The 9,246-nt window shown below is 39.4% G+C and overlaps 1 pseudogene across 1 annotated transcript; it reads right to left on the bottom strand.

Moving 5' to 3' along the window:
- Positions 1 to 3,951: 3,951 nt before the first annotated feature.
- On the bottom strand, positions 3,952 to 8,709 carry LOC308244211 (mitotic spindle assembly checkpoint protein MAD2A-like; annotated as a pseudogene). The gene is made up of 2 exons: positions 8,635 to 8,709; positions 3,952 to 4,618 (listed from the first exon to the last, which is right to left on the bottom strand). The product of its transcript is annotated as a mitotic spindle assembly checkpoint protein MAD2A-like (transcript).
- Between the last annotated feature and the right edge of the window lie 537 nt (positions 8,710 to 9,246).

Raw genomic sequence — 9,246 nt, 5'->3', positions numbered from 1 at the left:
TGGCATCTGTATGCTCTCTTTGGAGACATGTCTATTCGGGTCCTTTGCCCATTTTTTAACTAGATTGTATTTTTGGTGATAACTTGTATAAGTTCTCTATAAATTTTGACATTAACCCCTTCTCAGATATATTATTGTCGAATATGTTCTCTCATTCGGTGGGTTGTCTTGATTTTGTTGATTGTTTCCTTTGCTGTGCAAAAACTTTTTAGTTTTATGTAGTCCCATTTGTTTACTTTTGTTATTACCCTTGCCCAATGAGATATATCAGAAAAAATATTGCTACGAGAAATGTCTGAGATTTTACTGCCTATTTACTGGTAGGATTTTTATGGTTTTGAGTCTAACATTTAAATCTTTAATCAATTTTGAGTTTATTCTTGTGTGTGTAAAAAGGTGGTCTGGTTTCATTTTTTTGCATGTATCTGTCCAATTTTCCCAACACCATTTATTGAATAGACTATCTTTATCCCATTGTATGTTCTTGCTTCCTTTGTCAAATATTAATTGACCATATGGACATGGGTTTATTTCTGGGTTCTCTATTCTGTTCCATTGATCTATATGTCTATTTTTATGCTAATACCATGCTGTTTTGATTACTATGGCCTTGTAGTATAGTTTGATATCAGGTAATGTGATTCCTCCAATTTTGTTCTTCTTTCTCAAGATTGCTATGGCTATTTGGAGTCTTGTGGCTCCATAAAAATTTTCTGGAATATTTGTTCTAGTTCTGTGAAATATGCCATTGGTATCTTGATAGAAATTGTGTTGAACCTATAGGTTGATCTGGGTAGTATGGACATTTTAATTATATTAATTCTTCCCATCCATAAACACAATATATACATCCACTTATTTGTATCTTCTTCAATGTCTTATAATTTTCCAAGTACAGGTCTTTTACATCCTTAGTTAAATTTATTCCTAGGTATTTTTTATGCAATTGTAAGAGGGTAATTTTGATTTATCATGAAAGTGTAATATATGTAAAGTATCTAGTACAGAGCTAGAACAGAATTAGTGCCCAATTAATAACTATTACTATAAATGTATAACTTACTTGCTATAGATCTCAGGCAATTTTCCTATGCTAAGGGTAGACTTTTCCACTCACTATCATTAGCAAAAAAAAAAAAAAAAAATACAGGCAGCTGCTTCCATGTGGATTTCTGATCATGTGAGTCACTGTTAAAAATCTTGGCTCCCATGACCAAAAATTTGATGGCTTTGCAAGCTGTTCCAGAAATGGGTCACAGTATTATTTTTCTCTTTTAATGGGAATATAGAAGGATGAAACTTTTATGTGTGAATTTGTTAACCTCCCTCCTTCTTATCAACTTACAACCTTCTAGAAAGAAGGAACTAGGTTGATTGTAATAATGACCACATTCCTGTGTACAGGAAGGTGCCATTAAGCTGTAAAGAATGTCTGCAGTTGCTCACCTTTTAATCTCTTACCAGTCCCTTCTGTTGGCCAAACATCAAGAACCACCTGACAAGATAGCTTGACATAAGCTACAGGAGTAATACTGGCATACTGGGACCAGGGGCAGGGGCAGGAAGTAATCTAAGGACCAATGGGAAAACAACTGAAATTTTCTTTCAGTTTCTTGAAAAGGCCAAGCTCTTTCCAATGTCAAGATATTTACATATTCTGTGCCCTCTGTCTATAATTCTTTTCCTACCACTATTCACCTAGCTGCTTCTTTCTCATTCTTCAGGCCTAAATTTAAATATCACTTCCTCAAAGAGGTCTTCCCTGTTTATCTTCCCTATTATTTTTTTTAAACCTTATGTGCCTACAAACCTTATAATTGTGTAGATATCTGTGTGATTATCTGTATAATGTCTATTTATCCAGGGGCAAGACCTCTCTGTTTTGCTTCCTACTATATTGCCAGAATCTGGACAGTGCCTTGCATGTAGTCATCAGCACTCAATAAAATTGGTAGCCATAATTATTACTATCTATTATTTTTAGCAATAATTGAATAATCAAAAGGAGATATCACACTTTAGAGTATATATTAATTTCTTTCTGATGCCTCTCTCTATTTTTTCCTAATATTTAGTTAACACAAGTCGTAAGTTCCAGTTCTATAAATACTTTTTAAGCATTGTCTAGAATACCAAATTTCTACTTCTTAAGGCTTCGAAGTTCATTAGAGGAAAGTTGCTACATTCCTTGAACTGTCAAAACAAAAACTATGTTGGCAAACTTGGAATATATAAATTCTTTTCATCAAATTATCTGTAACTGAAATGAGAAGAATCTGTACAGAAGAGCCATTTATCATCTGTACAATCTGTTTATGCTTCACACATTCTGGTTGGGATCTTTTGATTTTTGTTCTTTAAAACTATTGAATGATACATTTTTTGGCACTTCCCAGAAGATCTTCATTATTTTTCTTCTACAACCATTTTGTTCCTCAACAAAATTCAGCTCCCTTTTTTTCTTAGCATTTTGTTCTAGTTGCTACATGTGGAGTGGAGGAATGCCCTACCCTTTGTAGATAAAATAAATCTGGAGTCTACATAAGGAGGGGCTGTTTTGTCTTTAGAGACTTTTAAAAAAATTGTTGACAGTACAGATGTCTCCCATTTCCCCCCCCTCCACCCAGCCCCTACCCACGCTCCCAGGATTTTACTACTCTATTGTCCATATCCATGGACTATGTATATAAGTATATAAGTTCTTGGTTTATTTTTCCTTGTCTCTCCACCTTCACATCTTGGTAGAGACTTTGTCTCTAAGATTCCCAGGCTTTCTTAACCCCGGGCTTCTCAACCCCATCTGCCACTATCTCCCATGTTATCATTTGCGCGCGCGCGCACACACACACACACACACACACACACACACAACTCTTGCAAGCTCGGGAAGGGAGGAGCTGGGAAAGTCAACAGGCTGGTTCTTTAGTCAGCAGGGGGAACTAAGGTGACCATCTTGGGCAATCAGCATGTATGGAGCTAAAAGCCCATTTTCAGGTTCATTTTTACCATCACTCTAAGACAGGGGTGGGCAAACTTTTTGACTTGAGGGCCACAATGGGCTCTTAAACTGGACCGGAGGGCCGGAACAAAAGCATGGATGGAGTGTTTGTGTGAACTAATATAAATTCAAAGTAAAGGAGCGGAGGGGAGAGCAAGAGAACCGGATAGAACAGCCGGATCCGGCCCGCGGGCCGTAGTTTGCCCAAGGCTGCTACTCATCGAATATTTATCGAATGCTTATTATGTGTTGGAAACCATGCTAGGGCTAGAGATTCAATTAGAGTAAGGTGTGGTTCTTGCTTTTAAGGAGCGTACTGTGTAGAACAGTGAGTCAGGCAAGTAACAAATATGTATGTAAGTATGTATGTATGTATTTCAACATACTCATTTAACTTTATCTATCAATGTCATTTAAAGTTTGATTTTATAAAACAAAAAGGTATTAAGAGTTCTGTATTACTGGAATTTAAACAGTAGAAATAGTGACAACTCTGTAAGTGTAAATTATATACATTAAAATAAAATAATTAGAGAGTTTTTCAATATGGGAGCTATACAAATGAAATAAATGGCAAAAGGACCTTCTAGGAATATTTTGTTATTGTAGATTATTAGAAACTTTAGGACCTAAACAAAGAATCTGAATATTCAGACTTCTTTTGCTGTTTCATATTTACCTATTTTCTGAGTCAAGCTACTTAACCAAAAGGTCTGATTTAGGAAAGCATTTAGCTTTATAGCAAAAGTTCCCCATCTCCAGTTACTACCTTCAAAGGAATTGACATTACAGTGCTGATATAATCTGCTGGTTCTCTCTGAACAGTGTGCAAAAAATGTCAACCCTATGGAAAGTCAAACAGGTACCAAAAAATGGTACAAAAATGTACAGTTCAATAAAGTATAACATTAGGTTTTCACAATCTAAAATCAATCAGTGAAGTAAAGCATGAACTATAGTTGACTTGGTTTCAGGAAACACATTTGAGAATTCATTATTGTTCTCTGCTCATCTTCAGCCATGGACAGGGATTTTTCGGCCACCAGGCCGTTTACCTTGTGGATGGTAGCAGTGAAGGAACGCAGATGGACTTGTTCAGAATTGATAATGAACTGTGGTCCCAACTCTTCCCACGTTTCATATACAACCAAAACTTTGTCTGTATAGAGCAACAGATCAAATGAACAAGAAACTTCCAACAGTGGCAGGAATGTCACCGTAGCTGTGATCTGTCTGATCACCCAGCAGATTTCATCTTGGATAGCTTTCTGAGATTGTTCTCAAGGTGTACTGTCATCTTTGGTGGTCTTGTCACAATTAGTATCAAACTGCCATCTTTCAAGGACCTCACCACCTTCAATATTCGAGATGACTACCACCAGTTTCCGCACTGAATACTTGTATAACCAATCTCTTAGTTGTTCCACCACATTGCTTTAGGTATTTCATGAGCTCAGGATCAGTGGTTATAAGCAAGGTGAGTCCACATTTCTGCACACGAGTAAAGGTTTCAGATGGATAAATGCCACCCTGATGTAAAATACTGTGGATGCCAAGTGAGAAGAACTCGAGCACGATGTTGGTGCTCCAGCGCGGGGTGATGCCCTGATCCCCGGAGACCTGCCCCAGGATGGCCAGGCCAACAGCCACAGTGCAAGCCCACCACACACCATGACTGCAGGCTCGCAGCAGCTACCCCCCACCTCACTTCAAAAGTAACCAAATAACAAATATTTAGAATTCATTATGTCAAATTCTCTAAGAAAAGGAAACACAAAGCACTATGGGAAGAGGTCACTAACTCAATCTTTAGGGTCAGGGAGAGGTAAGAGTAGGGATGCCACAGCAAAAGTTTCCTGGAGGAGGTAGTGCTTGAGCTGAAAGATGAGTAAGATTTTCCTGGACAAAGAGTAGAAGAATGTTCCAGAAAAAAAGAAACAGTATGTGCAGAAGTTCATAGCAATGTGTTATGAAGGAATTATTAGTAATTTAGGGCCAGGGCCAGGACAGGGAAGGAAGTGTGAGATGAACTAAAGAGGTAAGCACAGAACAGGGTGTTGACAGGTTTTATATCAGGTTAGAATCCATTTTCTATGATCAGGTCCTTGAACTAACTCAAGTTAAAAGGAATTGATGATCTGCATGGAAAGAAGATAGACTTTTGGAGTCAAGCAACTTGGGTTTGAAACTTGGTTGGGCCATTAGTTTTCGACCTTGGCAAAATTACTTAGCCTCTCTAAGCCTCAGTTGCTTCATCAATAAATGGACATCATATCTGCTCTAAAGGATTATAATTAGGATTAAATAATATAATACATATAGTATCCAGTGCATTACATGATAGAAAGTTAAATCTCAACTATTATAGAATAAACCTCTATATTCAAGAATATTCAGCCCCTGCCAGAATGGCTCACCCCATGCACCAAAAGGTTGATGGTTCAGTTCCTGGTCTCTCTCTCCTCTCTCTCTCTCTCTCTCTCTCTCTCTCTCTCTCTCTCTCTCTCTCCCCCTCACCCTCACCCTTCCTGTCTCTCTAAAAATAGATTTAAAAATCTTAAAAAACAACAATAACACAATATCCATGGAAAGCTTTGAGTCACGTAGTTAAGTGAACACAAACTAGTTCTGGTTTGTCTCCTGCAACCAAAGAGACATTTATCCTGCTTGGACTATTTGTATCCTTTTTTGTTTGGGCTCTTTGTTTCTGTGCTGTTTTTAAATATATGTTTGTATTGATTTCAGAGAGGAAGGGAGAGGAGAGATAGAAACATCACAAATGAGAATCATTGATTGGCTGCCTCCTGCATGCCCCCTACTGGGGATCGATCCCACAACCCGGGCATATGCCCTTGATTGGAATCGAACCAGGGACCCTTCAGTCCACAGGCCAATGCTCTATCCACTGAGCCAAACTAGCTAGGGCTGTGCTTCTTAAAAAAAATATATTTTTAGTGATTTCAGAGAGGAAGGGAGACAGAGAGAGAGAGAGATAGAAACATCAATGATGAGAGAGATACATCCCAAACTGGGGAACAAACCCATATCCCAGGCATGTGCCCTGACCGGGGATCAAAACGCAACCTCCTGGTTCATAGGTTGATGCTCAACCACTGAGCCATGCCAGCCAAGCTGTTTCTGTGCTTTTAATGGTAACCTATATATTTCACAATTTGGTGCTATTTTACTTCCTAATAAATCAGTTCTTTGGAAGTGAATTATTATATCCTCAGACTCATTCTCATATCCTTTATGTCACAGAATTTTTTGAGTTAAAAGTAGAACTCATCTCTGGAAGCTGGGAACAGACACCTATGTTGAAATAGAAACATGGCTTAATAACAAACAATTTGAATACCCCTCAGTCTGGAACTGGCTAAATAAATTTGTATCTTTATGCTGTGAAATACTATGCAGCAGCTAAAAGAGATAGCTCTCTATGCAGTAACATAACTAGGTCTCCAAGACCTATAGTTAAATAGAAAAGCAAGCTACATGAAGATGTTTGCAGAATGACACCATCATTGTTTATAGAAAAATATACACATACATAATTAACCAAAATTATATGCTAAGGTTATGTGTGTAGTGTATAAATGCATAAGAAAAACTCTGGAGGGATACACACTAAAATGATGAGGGGCTATATATGGTGACAAGAGAAGGTTTGTCGGGATGGGGAGGGGTGAGGAAGGACAGTTGTCCAAGGAGACATTAGCCTTTTCAGAAACACTTTAATTTTTTACAAGTAATACTCTCATTGTGTAATTCAAAATTTGTTTTCAAAAAAGAAACAAAGAAAGAACGAAGACTTAGAGGTTGGATGAAACTGGCTCAAATCCTGGCTCAGCAACTTGTTAACTGTATGACTTTTGGAAAGACCTGGCCCCTCTGTCTCAGTTTCTTCATCAGCAAAATCAAGATACCACTGCCTATCTTGTCTCGTTGTAAAGACTAAAAGTAAAACTCCCTGTACATGATCAGCACTCCCATATGTTAGTTGTTTCTTTCCCCTATTCTGATTTCAATGGTTCTTTCTTCCCAGCTAGAACAATTTTTTAAATTAGAAAAACCAAATACAAAGTGATGAGGTCACTTTATCAAGATCATACAGTTGGTTAATGTGAGAGTAAGGGCTGTCACCCAGGTCTTCTGCATCACAATAAATCAGCATTACACTCCACTAGAGAGTTGGATTGCTATGTGTTATGTGGCTGTTTCTGTGAGTGGTTCCAATGTTCAGATTCCACGTGGCAGGTTTGTTTGCAGAGCATCATATTCTGGGCTTGGGCAACTATTGGACAAACCAAGCAGGGAAGTGTTGGGTAGACCTGCAAGGTTATATCTGACATGATTTTGCTCTTTTGACTTTGCTACTTATCAAGGAAGTCTGGCAAAAACCAAGTAGACATGAGGGATGTAGTTATAAGGAAACCACTGGTACCGGGCAAAGAATCAGTCAACAGGAAAGGGAATGGGGGCAAAATGGACATCTGACATTCTCTTTGGCCACCTAGAATCGGAACCCTCTTCCTAAGTTTGGGTACTTCTTCCAATCCGTGAGGCAGAGATTGCCGCCCACTGTTAAAAATGACAGATACTTTCCCAGTTGCCCTTGGAGCAAGGTGGCAGTCAGATGACTTAGGCTTCCTTATCAGGACCCACTTTCCTTATAAATAGAGGGATTGCTTCCAGGCCTATGGATAAGTTACCCATCAAGGGCTCTCATCACTAATTTTTCACTGAATCCTTGAATTTTTATTTTAACTGAAACTAATTTTAACTGTCACAGACTCCGCGTGGGCTTGGGGCTGATAGTATCTTGCTGATAGTATCCAAAACAATGGGGATCTTACTTTCTGAAGCCATTGCATGGGAGCAAGACATTCTATCGGACTCTAAGCAGGTCGCTATGCAATGGCATTCTATCCAGTTCGACGGTCTTAATCCAGGTGCTCCGACCTAGATGAAACCACACCATCATTGTACTTCCTGCTCCAGGAAAGAGAATTCACTTCTCAGGAACCTCCAGAACCCCCTGGTTAACATTCTTGGAGGAATTAATAACAAGTAGCTATTTTATATTTGTACATTGTACTTTGAGCTCTTTTTGTGCTTTATTACTGCTGCTGGTCCAAGGTGCCTGAAGACTCTGCTTTCTGGACTAGAGCATGAGAATTCACTTCAGCGTCTACAATAGAACTCCAAGCTAGGCTTCTGCATCTTAATCATTAATAGATACCCCAGCCACTTATAACTTCTAGAACTGAGTTGAAAAGGAGCATATATATGTCCCCGACAGCTTTGAGGCAACACTGGATCCTCTCAGCCTCCCCCATCTCTTGTTTCCAGACCAGCAGCTCTTTATGGGCGTCTGCCAACAGTGCTCCACCTCAAGCTGCACCATGTGCCTCTCGCCTCCCATCCCAGGGAGGTATTAATGCCAAGATACAGAATGTCACCAGATTATGCTTCTGACCTACATCTGTGAAACCCAAAAGTACCAGGAGTTAATACCACATGAGTTGACAGCAGGCAGATAAATTCTTCCCCCTTTCTCTATCGGGACTATTTTGAGATGCAATTTACGTGACTTCCTGGAGGATGATCATGTGGACATGAACACTCAGTCTCACTTTGCAGCTGCCAACTTGATAACGTAGTCTCACATTGGCTCCCCCTTTTCTGCTACAAGTCTCCTTATCCCTCATGACTGGAAATGAATTCCCTAATCCAGGAGAAGTACCATAAACTCTTTGCCTCAGGCTCTGCTTATTGGGTAGCCCAAGCTAAGACAATACCACAAAATTCATAGTCAAAATTATGTCAATTTCACCATAATTGGTTGTAGGGAGAGTCTCTGGGGTCAAACATCAGACTGACCTGTGGGAGGGCCACAAACAAGTCCCAGCTTGGAGGGCAAAGCCCTCTTAGCATAATTAAGCTTGACATTATAGTCCTCCCCTGATCCTTCTTAGGTAGCTAATGGGCTGTGGGAGGTGCAGCAAGTGCTGCCAAAACAAGGTGAAACTCACAAGAACATTGTAAACATGTTGACCACTACCCTTGTTTTGCTTTGTGTGCTCTGACTATAAAATAAAGACTCGGCTTGCAGGCCGAGGTGCTATCTCTCCATCAGAGAAGCAGCGTCCGACTGAGCCCCAGTTGTATTCTCTTGTCTGTCTTCTTTAATCCTTCACTGCCCCTCCTCAGGCTCACCGAACCTGCCCATGCTGGATGTGGCACAA

Source organism: Plecotus auritus (assembly GCF_963455305.1).
Source record: "Plecotus auritus genome assembly, chromosome: 3".
NCBI lineage: Eukaryota > Metazoa > Chordata > Mammalia > Chiroptera > Vespertilionidae > Plecotus > Plecotus auritus.
This window is presented reverse-complemented; position numbering and strand designations above follow the sequence as displayed.